General features: G+C 33.0%; 1 protein-coding gene and 1 long non-coding RNA gene across 5 annotated transcripts in view; one reads left to right on the plus strand and one right to left on the minus strand.

The window, feature by feature from the left end:
- LOC135835136 (uncharacterized) overlaps positions 1-1,663 on the minus strand; it is a 194,709-nt gene extending 193,046 nt beyond the window's left edge. The window contains exon 1 of the long non-coding RNA XR_010556827.1: positions 1,244-1,663. This is a non-coding gene — a long non-coding RNA (uncharacterized LOC135835136). The remainder of the gene's footprint in view (positions 1-1,243) is intronic.
- Positions 1-14,417, plus strand: part of LOC135835115 (uncharacterized) — a 473,170-nt gene that overhangs the window by 354,569 nt on the left and 104,184 nt on the right. The gene's annotated exons all lie outside the window — the stretch shown is intronic.

Raw genomic sequence — 14,417 nt, forward strand, 5'->3', positions numbered from 1 at the left:
TTAAATGAACTATGGCAATTGGCAATAATTCAGCAGTGCAAAAAAAATGCGAAAAAAAAACAGTACCTACGTTTAAATTAGGTATTTAAATTCCAAATCATATACGCGGCCACAGCCAGAGTTTTTTTTTATTACATAACATACCAACGTATAGCTCTTAATCTGAAACATCATTATCGGTACCATTTTTGTCTGGGTTTAACGAACTTCCGCTTATAGCATTATCATCTTGTAATTAGCCAAACTAGGAGCTGTTTTATGTGTCAGTCGGCGAATGCACGAAGTTATCATTTACTCGTACTGCAAAAATGTATGTCAGAGGCAAAAGATGAATGGAGCGCTGAAAATATTATCCTTGTTAGCGAACAGAATGTTTTCACTTGTTTTGATTTTACGTCATAAAAGGTTAAAGAATCGGAAAGAATTGTATTTGCTACAAATTAACCGTATAGATATCGAACATTTTTCATAAAAAGAGTTTCGACAAACCAAAAGTCGCAAAAGTTCTACTTTCCAGCAATGCATGAACAAGTTTGCAACTTTCAAACAACTTATAATTTGATTAGAAATGTCATTTCGTTCGAAGAAGAAAAAACACGGCGAATACAATAGATGGTCGCTTCGTTCGATGTTCTTTTCACCAGCACCATCGTCTCGAGTTGGTTAATTTCAAAATGGATGGTTTTTCTGTACCAATTTTACTCGAGTAATTTTCATTCCACGTATTTAGACCTATACGTGTATCGATTTCCTCATTTATTTTTTCTACCTCTACCTACGAACCTTGGAAATTTTTAGTATCAGGATGTCGTTTACGACTAGTTTCATTATTATCTAGGTACCTTACCTACCCTCCGGTCACCGATATTCGTACACGAGGAAAATGATACCTAACAGCTCTAAAAGTATAAGTAGTCATTTTTTCCCGAAAATATCCTGATAAAGTAGGTAGCTTTTATTGAAAAAATTCGCTACTATTTCAAATAGTAATACACACGGGTAAATGGACAGTGACCGCACGAGAACCACTATAAAGAGATTAATAGCTTAATCAAGTTGTTACGTGGTTATTATGGGTGTTGTTTTTGATGTAATAAAAGCAGTTCTCTCGCTGATTGTGTACGAAAAAGTACCTGTGAGTACTTATTCGAGGTGCATCAATGTAGATGTTGGTGTTTTCGGTAGTACATAATAAATTATTATTTTAACAAGCTGGCATGTAATTTCAAAACACTCTACTCACCAACTCGAAGTCGAACCGATGAATCTGTACACAACGAGAATGACTTCTGTGCGAATATTTGCATCTAATGAATTCATTTTCCAGATTCGGCATCCAGCACAACGATTCGAATACACCTTTAATTATATCAGGAACATGAAACACTTCATAAAATAAATGCTGAAACAAGACATCAAGAAGGATATCAAACACTAATGGTACATCTTTTGTCTATCTCTAAACACACAGCTCACTCGATTGTACTTTTGATTGTTTAAATGTCTTTTTCACAAAACCGCATGAAGAATTCAAACGAATCTTGACCTATGATTTTCACACAATTTTTCGCGAATTTAGTCACCGAATAATTAGTTTTAAACGCGGATTTATCGAAATTTACACGCCACGAACTGAATGAAACTCAAAACTTGATAAAAGTTCAATGAATCATAATAATAGCGAAAATGAAAACATTGCGACGTTGCCATATTTCAATTGTTGATTGATGATAATAATCAGTGCTGACGTATTGTGATTTTTGTATTTCTCTTCAATATTAATTAAAATTTTAATTGAAATTAAAGCTCTATCAGTATTCAGTATCTGACATCAGTAAAGTAATTAGGAACTTAAATGAAAATAATATATGTTAGAAATTATTGGAATGGAATTAAAAATTCGCCAAAATTTGTTCTTGAGATGCACGAGTAGAGGATAGAGGAGCCGTTTGCTCTTTTAACCAAAAGGATTGAATTTCGATTTTTGATCTTAGGATCCAGGATTGCTTTAATTTATCATAATTACCTGTAATGTAGGCAATTGGCGTAAGTATAATAAACAATTGTAACTCCAAAATTTTATTTACCAATCTACTTACATATACTCAGGGTTGTACAAAAACGTGTTTTTTTTTGTTTAAAACGTTTTTTTTTGTTTTAATACCTACCGTTTTTTACTTTTTCTCTTCTTGTTTAAGAAAACTATGGGTTTAAAACGCGTTTTAAACACGTTTAAATTTTAAAATGTGTTTTAAACACAAATTCATTTGTTTTAGGTTTACCAAACATAAATTTTTAAGATGTGACGTCCAGGGCTTACAATCACCAAAACCAAATAAAACCACCATAACCATTGTTTTTCAATTGGTTTTAACCACTACCACATCCATTAATTCAACTTCTTTTTGTAAATTTCAACAACAACAACAAAAAACCAATAATTACGTTTGAAAAAAATTGAAAACCAATTCATTTAAAAACAACCATTTGGGGAAAAAATTTGAATTGAAAAAACCAAAATCACCAAAAAGTTGTGTTCTTTGGAGAAAACCACAACCACAAGAACCATTTCAATTTTGAATGAATTTCAAATGTAACCATAAACCAATAACAACCAATTCATGAAATGGTTCTTTCTGGTTTTTGCAAATTGCAATTAGGTATTTTTCAATTTTTTCAGACCTGGTGATGGACATTTTCTGTTTTTTTGTCTCTAATCATACTTTTAGTAGTGCTAAATCAGTTTTTCTGTAAATTTATTTGAAAATCAAAATTGTTTTTGATATCAAAACAAAACCACCAAAACCATTTGAAAATTTGAAATGGTTTTTGATGTGAAAAACCACCACTAACTTACCTCAAAAAAACTATTATTACAGAACCAAAACCATATCTACACCATATTAAAAATAAAAAACTGAAACCATTTCAAAACCAGAACCATAAATAAAAACTTTGAAACCTAAACCTTAAAACCAATTGGAACCGTTATAGTTTGTGATTGGAAATCCAATTCAGAAACCATAACCAAAAGGCAAAAACCATTATTTTTGAGTCCTTTAAAAACCACCTACCACAACAACCAATAAAATCCAAATGGTTTTGAGCCCTGGTGACGTCATAAAATAGCTATAAAGCTCAAGAAATATTGAGAAATTGGAGTTTGTTCAATTTCACTTTTTTTCAACAAGAAACTAAAAAAAACGTGTTTTTTAAAGGAAATTGGAGTTGAAAAAATACACGTTTGAAACAAAAAAAAAACACTGTTTTAAACGCCTTTTTTTGTTTAAAACATCGTTCTGTTTTTTTTCATTTGTCGTTTATTAAACGTGTTTTAAACATGTACAACCCTGCTGATATACTATACTTACCATTTATTTTATTTCTCAAAGGATAAAGGTCGAAAGAACAAGGAAGGATAGGAACACCTCTTCATCGTCTAATGAAATTCGTTAAATTTGATTTTCAATGAAGAAAGAATCTCGCGTTTACTTAGTTAGTTATAAGACCAACGCTTTAGAGCTCATATTCAATTTTTTCCAAAAAAAAAGTTGAGTGATTAAAACAATTTGAAGAAGTAGGTGTAGGTACTACAAAATCTGGCTTCCTGTCTGGCTTTCTAAGGTCATTGACTTGTCTGTCTGACTTCCTGTATGGTCTCTTGAGGACATTGACCCGTCCTTCCTATCTTGCCTCTCGAGGTCATCAAACGAAAAAATTCACAAAAAAAGTTTGGCAAAAAGCAAAGCTTTTTTGGCAATTTGGTGCAAAAAACAAAACTTTGAAGCAACTTTTTAAAAAATTAAAAACGGAAAATTTTTGGCAAAAAACGACCAATTTTTCAGTAATTTCTGGTAAAAAAGTGAGTCTTTCTGGAAATTTTTTGCAAGATTTTTTCAGCAATCAAAAACTTTATATTGCAATATTTTTGTTGAAAGGAAAAAAGATGACACTTTTATTTATGCATCATATTTGTAAAAAAAAAACACTAAAAGTGACTTCTTTAGGAAAATATAGGTAGATAAAAGCGCGACATAGAGAGTTTTAACAAAAGGCAGATCTTTTTTGGCAGTGTTTAGTCAAACTAAAAAACAAAATTTTGAAGCAATTTTTGGAAAAATTGAGTTTTTTTGGAATTTTTTGAAAAAAAAGGCAACTTTGCAGTAATTTTTGGTTAAAAAACGAAATTTTATGGCAATTTTTGGCATATTTAGGATGAAATCAAAATTTCTTTTTAAAATTGTTTTTTTGTAATTTTTGTTGAGAAAGTGAGACTTTTTTGTTAATTATTTGTAAAAAAGGTAACAGCTTTAGCAAAAAAGCAAGTCTTTTTGGCAACTTTTGAGCAATTTTTAAAAAGGTGGTAAGGATTTTTGAAATTTTTGCAAAAAGTTTCAAATGAAATTTTTTAGAAATTATAGACCAGAAACAAGACTTCTTGGTTATTTTGACAAAAACCAAGGCTTTTATTATTTTTAGAGGAATGCAAAACGTCGACAATTCTAGCGAAAGGGAAAGTTCTGTTCTGTTTTGTAATTGTAAGGCTAAAAAAAGTGTAACCAGTTTGAAAAAAATGAAAAAGTGAATACTTTTCTGAATCATTTTTTGTTGATATTATTTAATACATATATTTTTTTCTTCAAAAAGTAGGACAAAACATTTGAAAAAATTGAATTTTTGTAAATTTTTGATAATTAAATTTTGAGAAAGTAACCAAAAACGAACGGCCCCTGAGTTCAATACATACACTTTTGAGTTCAAAAATACAGGTAAAGTAAAATAAAATTAGATTTATCATCATTAGTCAATCATCATTAGTCATTACTAATCATCATTTTTTGAAAATTACATCAACCATACAGAAAGAATAAATATGAAATTGATATCTAATGCAGCAAACAGCAAACCAGAATAAAAACTAAAAACATTGATCTATGATCTCAAACTCAAATATGTAAAACTCATCCAATGTAGATCTAAGTATGTACCTAATCTTCCACCAAGAAGGGGTTTAAATTACATCACAGCTCCGAGCTAGTGATAAGTATTAATTTTTTGTAAAAGGTAGCCATTAACCTATTAACAGTAGCAGCTACTTTACTTTTAATCGACACTAATTAGTCGGTATGTTTGAGCTAATGCTGCTAGTCACTGCAATTGCAACGACGACGAGTAAAGTAAAGCATGCTACGAGTATGAATCTAATTAAGTAGGTATTGCCATTGGCGCTAGGCGCTCAATATGAATGATTTTATTAGGTAAGTAACAATCTTATATTATATTTTTTGATGAACGATGAAGATGAAAATGGGACATGTGATCTAATTTTAAGCACATGCGATGTTTCATTTTAACGTAGGTGCCTACCGTATGATGTGCGTGGGAAAAAAAGAAGAAATTTTATTGACCTGGAACTTTGTAGAAAGACTTACTTATATCACGTAATTCATTCGATAGGTAAATTTTATAGGTACGCAAAATTTCTAAAATAGGATGCTCATAGGTTGAATTTTTTCGGTTACGTGAGTCGAATAACAGAATACTTACCTTACCAACTTCTTGTAGGTATCTCGGCTTTACTTAGAGCAGATAAGCAATTTTTCATTTGCAGTATCTAAATGGAACTACTTCGGTTCAGCTTCTGGATTAATTACTCTACTGGAGCGAGTTGATGAACATTTTTCTTCGTATTTATGGTTTTAAATTAATATTCTTGCAGTTCGTCCTTTCAGTATTTTTCTGCAGTAAAAAAAAAAAAAAAAAAATACATTTTATGGTTAGTTTGTTTTAATCGTAAAGTAGGGCAAGATTACCACGAATATTTCCATTTTTGTTGTTGTAAAAACTAAATTACTCAAGGTGCTATCAAATGGATTAAAATTTCAATCCGAAGCACCTTTTAATTTAGTTAGAAAAATATGTACTTATTAACAATTTCACGCTCGACTCATTACAAAATTCGCCATTTAAATCAGAATTACCCAAGATTTCCATAATTCCATTACTAAACTATCTTAAGTTAAATGTAACGATAAATTGTACAAGCATCTAATGTATGCAAAGAACCTAGCGAATAAAGTAATAAATCCGATTAAAAAGGACCACCTCCAAAGATATAGGTACCAAATAAATTAAGCGTTTCGTTATAGTTCTTAACATTGAATGTTCGCGGCGATAATTCTCCTAACAGCCCATCCATTTACTCTTATATGATAATTATTTATTATTTAAATCTCGTGCTGAAAAACGATCACAAATTGATACTGTTTCTACAAGAGGTTAATCGGCGTTTATTTCGATGCTTGTGTGAAAAAAATTAACCTACTGTCATGTTGGATTAGGTATAGTTTTTTTCATTCAAAACTTTACGTAGGCCCATTTTCTTGTTTTTTTTTTCACTTTCAACGCGAATAAACACGTGTGAAGTTTAATTATTCGATCAATCATCACTTTGAAAGGGAATAATTAAAATGTAAATGAAATAATGTGAAGGGTACCAGTGGTATATGAAAATTTAGACATTTTGACAGCTTTTTCACGCGTTCATCTGTGTTTGATGAGTTAATCAGCACGTTAAAGTGTGAAAATTATACTTTATCTTTAGGGGTAATGATCTAATTAGGTTTAAGAAACCTGTAATTTTAAAATTGGTGATCGTAATCATAGGCTACGTCATAGAAGACACAAACATGTGTAGAAAAATGTCCCTTTATTATTAATGCTTTAATCATTCGTATAGTGCTGTAGGCTTTTATTTCAACATCACATAATCTATATAGATTATAAAAGCATCGTACGAGAACGATAGGATAATAACGTACGTACGTGAAAATGACATATCAAATAGCCTATTCGCGAAACGTGAAAATATGAATTATCGAAACGATTATTAATAAATCGTCAATTCGACGAACGAAATAGAGAAATATTTCAGCGCTCTGAGGTCGTAAATTCGTCCAACAATGGTTTCCTTATGCTTTAAAGCACTCGTATAACGTGAAGATCCAATTAAAAGGCATTTTTACTACCGGATAACGTGTACTCGGTGGAATAGTTACACATTAATGAATGTTTGATTACATACGAACAATGTTTAGACGGCATTTCGACATTTTCCACGCGTAATACCGCAGCTCGCCGCCGTAAAATTTTCAACAATTATCAAAACTAATGACCCTGTTCATCATCTTTTATTACAGCTCGTAATTAAACCGTCGGCAAACAGGATTAGAGAACCGAAGAAGCTGTTTAATGTCACCAAAAAGGTAGAGGTAGGTAGCAGTGTTTATGGAGAAACCTGCAGCCAGTGCAAAAAAAAAAAGAAAAAAAAACTAATCCATATTTAGCTAAAGTTAATGCTACTAGGTGGTATTACGTAACAACAAATTCACAATGTCTGGACTATAAATTCAATCTTCTTCGGTGTACTTTGGAGGTGGTATAATTAAAATTAGGGATGTATAAAATTTATTAAAATGCTCACGTATTTACTTAATGTGTCCAATTGGTTAATTCAGCTCGTTTGTTACTCATTTAGGTACACTATACCATTTAGGTGCTATAGTGAAAAAGTGTAATATATTTTAAAACATCGATAATTTTAATTTCAGAACACGTTTGTATTGCTCCATCATAATGGTTAATTCGATGTGGAAATGTAAAAAATTTCCATCATACGGTTGCACTATCTGGATATACCAACCCTGCCCATTCGAATGACGGAAGTAAATTAATGGGTTATGCACCGTATAGGTATACGTACTATAGAGGTACCCTATTTAATATGTGTAGCATTTTTCCAACGATATTTGCATAAGGTATGAACTATGAAGTCCCATGTTATACGAGTAGGTACCTACGTATACAGAACAGAAACTATTTGAGATAAAAATAGTAACTCGAATCTCGATGCGACGAAAAAGAGGAAATTTCATGCCTCATTGCGACATTTTATTTCAAAGCAACAAACTCCCTTATACTACACAGTATAGTCAGAAAGTTCCCGCAGTGAACCCATTACTCGGGAATGAACAACGCTATCTATCAGGGAAAAGTTGTATTAAATAGCTTGAAGTCTCCTCTATCCAAGGAAAAAAAAATTTTCAAAATCGGAGCATATTTAATAACATTTCTGATGATTTTACTGAGTGAAGTTTTTATTCCATGTCATCGTAATTTTTCATGTAAACAGGTTCCACAAAGTTTGAATGGCGCTCTGCTTTTGATTTTTGTGTCCGACTTCGCAAAACTCATACAGAAACCGTCAAGCTGGTTAGAAAAGCGAATGGAGATGATAATTTGTCAGAGAGGACTGTGTATGGCTGGTACAATCAATTTCAAAAAAAAATCAAAAAGTGAAGGTTGTGAAATCAAAAACAAAGACAATGCTTATTTCTTTTTTCAATTATAAAGGCATTATTCATGATAAATTTGTTCCTGCGAATATGACAGTGAATGGGGAATTCTATAATTACAATGTAAACTGTTTAATTCGTCGCATAAGACCGTAATTACTGGAATTGGGCAATTGGTTCTTGCTGCGCAATAATGCACCCTCTCTTGCACACCTTTGCGTTTGTCAATATTTGGCTAAAAGGGAGGTTAACTCCATCAATCATCCGCTTTATTCACCAAATCTGGCTCCGGGCAACTTTTTTTTACTCCCTAAGTTGAAATTAACTATGAAAGGCACCAGATTTTCCTCAATTTTGGATACCCAAGTTGGGATGACGCGTCAACTCAACAGCATCTCACATTTGTCGTTCCAGAGGGTAATTCAAAGTTTATTGGAATGATCTCGCGAGTGTATTTTGAAGAATGGGTATTATGTTGAATAATAAAAAAAAAATTTTGAAGATACCTCAATTAGTTCTCGAGTAATGGGTTCACTGCGGGAACTTTCTGACTATACTGTGTATAAAGGGCTTTTTATTATTTCGATAATTATCTCGGCGTTGTAGAGATGCTGTCGTTTAAAGGATTAATTAAATGTTAATTTGCGAATTGCAGTTTTTAAACGGATTTGCCGAAATTAATTTCTTAAAACATCTATTACGACAAGATCAATAGTTTGGAAACAAGAGGGAGAAAATGAGAAAACTAGGTGGTTATTTATTGACACCACGTGGCTGGAAGAATAAAGGGTTCGTGAACGATCCGAGTGATGGATTCGAAAAATGATTCGAATTTGGAAACAGTAATTAATTAACGTGAATTTATATTGTAGGTACTTCTGTTTCATGATAAGAAATTCTGGAGAATTTTTTTTTTTTTAATCATTGGGTTGAAATTGCAAAAAACAATGGAATTTTATGCATAATTAAGATATTTACATCTAATCATTTAAATTGCTGCAGATGGCATTGGAAAATTTTAACCAGACTCAAAAATAATTGGATATGCTTTTAAAAGCGCTAAAATCAGACAAAATTGTTGCACATAAAATCAATGTAAAATTTATTTAAAAAAAAAAAAAAAAAAAAAATTAAAAACATTGAATAAGTTAGGTACCTATGTGAAGAGTTATATAAAATACGATGAAAATTATTTTAAAGGATGCAAAATAATGATACCTAAGTAAATAAATGATGCAAAATAATTATAAGTAGATTTTTTAAAATATAGAAACGAAAATTGAATCAAAACATAAAAAATTCTTATATTTTGGAGCAATGATCCCAAATACATAGACTTCTTGGAAAAATCCAGCTGAAACAGAAAAACAATATTTTTTGCCTGTTCTGTTCTTTCCTCATCATTATTTTGGTACTTTTGCCCCAACTTTTTTAAAAAAGAAGAATTTTTGAGCAATTCTAATCCAACAGAAAAGTGTTTTATCAGAAAATAATTTTAATGCAAAATAAAATAAGAAAGTAATATCTACTTACTTTTGAATAAAAATTTGTTTTTTATTCAAACAATTGAAATGGAAATCAGACTGTAATTAACCCTGAGATTAAAAAAAAACAACATTAATTCGAAAGGAAAATTCTGTGTTGTTTTATGTAGGCACCTTACCTATTCATATTCATTTTAAAAAATTTTTAAAAATGGTGAGGTATATAAACTGTCATTTTGAACGATTTTTGTAATTTTTTTAGTGCTTTTGTAATGTTTTTGATGATTTTGTGACATAATATTTATCATTTCCAACTGCCTTAATAATATACGTAGTTTACACGATTTTTGGAAAGGTTTTAATTTTTTTCTTCTCAATTTTTACGTAGAATAAATTAATCAATTTTTGTAACAGGGGCAATTTTTATGAGGCCTTTTTTGTCCATTTTTTTAGAGTGGGAGAGCACGTTTCATTTTTTTTTAGTTTTTATGACAATTTTTCCGATGTTTTAGGTATTCGTATTTTTTTTTTTTGTAATTTTTATGATATTATTTTTCAGTAGGTAGGTCAATAAATCCGTGTTCAGAGGGGCTGAAAGCTTTAATTTATCCTTTTTCGTAGCAGTGTTTTCCTTGGAAAGTTGGAAAATTCAAAAATCCGCTGGAGGTTCCAGAATGGTTTAAAAGCGACACTAATTGATTTAGGATGTCAGAAATGAAATACAAACAAAATTTCAGCTTACCACCACGTACCCCTCTTGCTAAATTTTTATGGGGGACTGGATCCTCCCCTGGGATGAACATGAAATACGTAATTTGTAATATTACAGAGAAAGTTACTAGCTTTCCACTGTATTTTTTTTTCAAAAAAATCAATTTTCACAGGCTCTATCCCCCTTCCCATGTTCGGAAGTGAAAATTTGATGGACAAAATTTGTAGGAAATTTCATGTAGAACCAAATGCCTAATCAATCCCCGAGAAGGAATCCACGAAAACTTAATTTCTGGAGGGTTCAGTCCCCCATAAAAAATTAGCAAGAGGGGTAGGGGGTGGTAACTCTCAGGGATTATTCAGGTGATCATCCTCGACAATTTTCCACAAAAACGTGGTGACTGGGCAAATTTGTTTCCTAAAAAGAGGCGACTTACACAACCAAGGTCATTGTGGTAGAAGGAGGGGAAGGGGGAGGGGTGGTCTCGATATGCACCATGCATATTAGAACACTTCCACGAATATAAAATACACGATTTATGCTGTTACAGCGAGAATTACTAGCTTTTCATTGTATTATAGCTGAAAAATCAATTTTCAGAGCCCCCTCCTCTTCCAATGGTTGAAGGGGAAAAATTAATGGTTGAAAGTTGTAGGGAATTTGAAGTAAAACAAAAAAGTACTAAGCTATTTTCGACGTAAAATCAACCCCTGAGGATAAAACTGCAAAAGTCTCATCTTGGGGAGTTCAGCCCCCCCCCATAAAAAAATTAGCCAGAGGGGTACGGGGTGGTAACTCTCAGGAATTATTCAGAGGATCATCCTCGACGATTTCCTCCCAAAAAATGTTTGCTAGGTAAAAAAATTTTTTTTGTGATTTTTCACCTAATTCGCCTATGTATATATGTAGAACCCCTATTTGAGACCATGTTTTGGAGGAACCTCAACTTGAAGGGGAGGGGGGTTGCAGCGATATGAATTGAAGCAGCACAAACAAGCACAAACGAAATACAAACGATTTCATCCATTTTTTCCCCTTAATTTCAATTTCTAACCCCTTTTCCAAATATTTCTCCAGTCCCCCCCCCCCACAAGTTATCCTCATTTTCTTGGGAAGGGACGAAGCACAAACGACAGGAGTTGAAGCACAAACAAGCACTAACGAAGCACAAGTGATTGACACCATTTTCAATCTGATTGGCGGTGGTGGGGGGCTCACGTTTCCCCAGCCCCCCCCCCCAAACTTTTCTCAATATCTCCGAAAGGGTTAAACCACAAACGACCAGACTTGAAGCACAAACAAGCACAAACGAACGACCTCAATTTAAACTCAATCGGTCGTGGTGGGGGGGCGGGGAAATGTACCTTACGTAGGTAAACACTGTACAATTTCTTTTAAGGACGGGTGCCAACTGTGAAAAAGTTCAAAATTATGTACCTACGTCAATTTTTCACTTTTTCAATAGGTATCATAATTTATGTAGAATATTTTAACATTTTTTGATGGGAGGAGGGTAGTGTCAAGAGTACCTACTTTTGCCATTTCAATTTTTCTGTTCCACAAAATTCTAATCATTACACTTGTAGGGGTACCTGTGATCGCATCCGACAACGCGAGATGCCTTTGTATTACGTTCGACTCTACCTAACGGCATCCCAGGTATCTAAAAGCGGTTCTCGCGAGTCCGATGCATTCACATCCACCCTCTACACACTACAGTGATACATTTATACATTTAAAAATCAATCTTTTTGTATATGTATCACGAAGTAGTACCATAGTGAAGAATACTAGCCAGTATACCTAAAATGAACCTTTTTTCTTATACAGTTTTCTGTAATGTGATTGGTTGAACAATCTACATTACAAAACAACGTTATTGAAAAAAGGTTACAGGCTAGCTTCTTTTCTATTGGTTAATAGAATTAAGGGTTTTTATATAAATATAAGCTGTATTCAGCTTAGAAACTAGTCTTGTAAATATTGACAACCAAATAACATCTCTCTTGTTAACTTGGTGTTCCTTTCTTGACTCCCATTCTTTCTCTCTCTCACTTCTCTCTCTTCTCTCTTGCACCCATTCAACTACTTGCGGGCCTCTTGGAATGTGTGTAGTTGAAGGGCTAATTGTGAAAGTCGCCTTAGTCAGCAGTGATTTTTGTACATAATCAATGAAAACATTGTTGTCCTGCTTCAGTGATCATGTAAAAACTTCATGGTCAAGTATTAAAAAAACATCTTCAACTATCCCAGAATGCATTACAATACTCATTTTTCCCTTTAAAATTGATGAAATATGAAAAAAAAATGTTTAAAGTTGTGTGAACAAAAAAATGACTAAGGCGACTTTCACAATTAGCCCTTCAGTTGTACAGGCGCGTGTTGCCTTTATTCTTTCTCTCTCTCCAGACTTTGCTTACCTATACACGGGCCTGCTGGTCCAGGTATAGCTGCTGCTGAGTTCTCCTTTTTCTCAGTTACATATCCGAACAGGCCACGTGGTACGGACGGATATTTTTCCTCAATCTCTTGTGATTTGAACGGGCCCTGTGGTACGGACTTATCACACTCATTCCAATATTTGAATGGGCCTAGTGGTACGCACAGATATTACGCTCTTTCTTTGCAATTTGAACTGGCCTAGTGGTACGGACAAATTGCCTCCTCCTAAGTATCCAGACCGGGCCTAAAGGTACGGTCTGGGTCTCCTTACAACTTAGAGAAATCGTAGGAATTATTTTCAGTGGCTAAGTACGCGATAGGTCATCGCAACGAATTTGCGAACCAACAACGGACGCTCTCCCACGTTACAACTTATGACCACATTGGTCAACCAGGGCCTCGGTAGACCTCCCGTTACCGAGACACTTTTCTCACGTAGGTACCTACTCATCTTTAAGAAACGTATGGAAAATCAATTCTCTGAAAAGTGAAAATTACTCCTAAAAAAGGGAAGATGAGAACATTTTAGAATTTTCCATTCGTTAAAATGGTAAGTTCTGTAAATTTGGAAAATTGAGAAGTTCGCAATGAAATTTCTTTTAATTGTAGATGCAAAGAGAGAATAATAAAATAATTAAAAGATTGAAAAAAAATACTCACGATTACAAAATTGAAATCTTGTAAGGAGCTTCGGCTGATTTGGAATCTCGAGAGAACTTCATCGAACTATCGAACAAATAATGTGCTCAAAAATTGAACCATGATGTGAGGAAACCCCCCCCCCCCCAAATGATTTTGTTTTGGAAATAAAAGTTGGAAAAAAAACAGAATATTATAGGTTTTTCGATATCATTTTTTTTTCAAGTTTAATCAAATCTCGTTCTAATCAGAGCTCGTCGACTCAAATGATAATTTTAAAATTTACCATTGACCAAATACTCTCAACAAATGTTCAAAATCCCAGTAAATTCGGCTCTTCCCAATACTTTATCACCTGCCAGATTTTTTTCACTTTCGCACTCGCAAAAGCCATCTGGCTCATAATAAATGCGAAAAATTCGCCGCATTTGACGACTGTAAATTTTTCGCTCGGTTCGCAGCGCTTCCTCGTAGTCGTAATAACCTTTTAAATAAATCTCCAAGTGTAAAATGACAATTTATAATGACGTTTTCGAGTAAGTACTTACTCGGGTAATTTATCGCCATTTTGATGACAAACTTCATAATTGATGAGTTAAACGTTGAAGTAAAATACATCGTCGGTGAAATACTTCAAGTTTACACGTAAACGTATCACATATAAGACTTAGGACGATTTGTCTTTTCACGTTTATACCCTAATAAGTGTAATATTTCAACTGACAATCGGAGAATTTGCGAATTTACATGATAATTAGAAATTAGATCGAAATCGGCTCCGGTTAC

The sequence above is a fragment of the Planococcus citri genome, chromosome 2 (genome assembly GCF_950023065.1).
Source record: "Planococcus citri chromosome 2, ihPlaCitr1.1, whole genome shotgun sequence".
NCBI lineage: Eukaryota > Metazoa > Arthropoda > Insecta > Hemiptera > Pseudococcidae > Planococcus > Planococcus citri.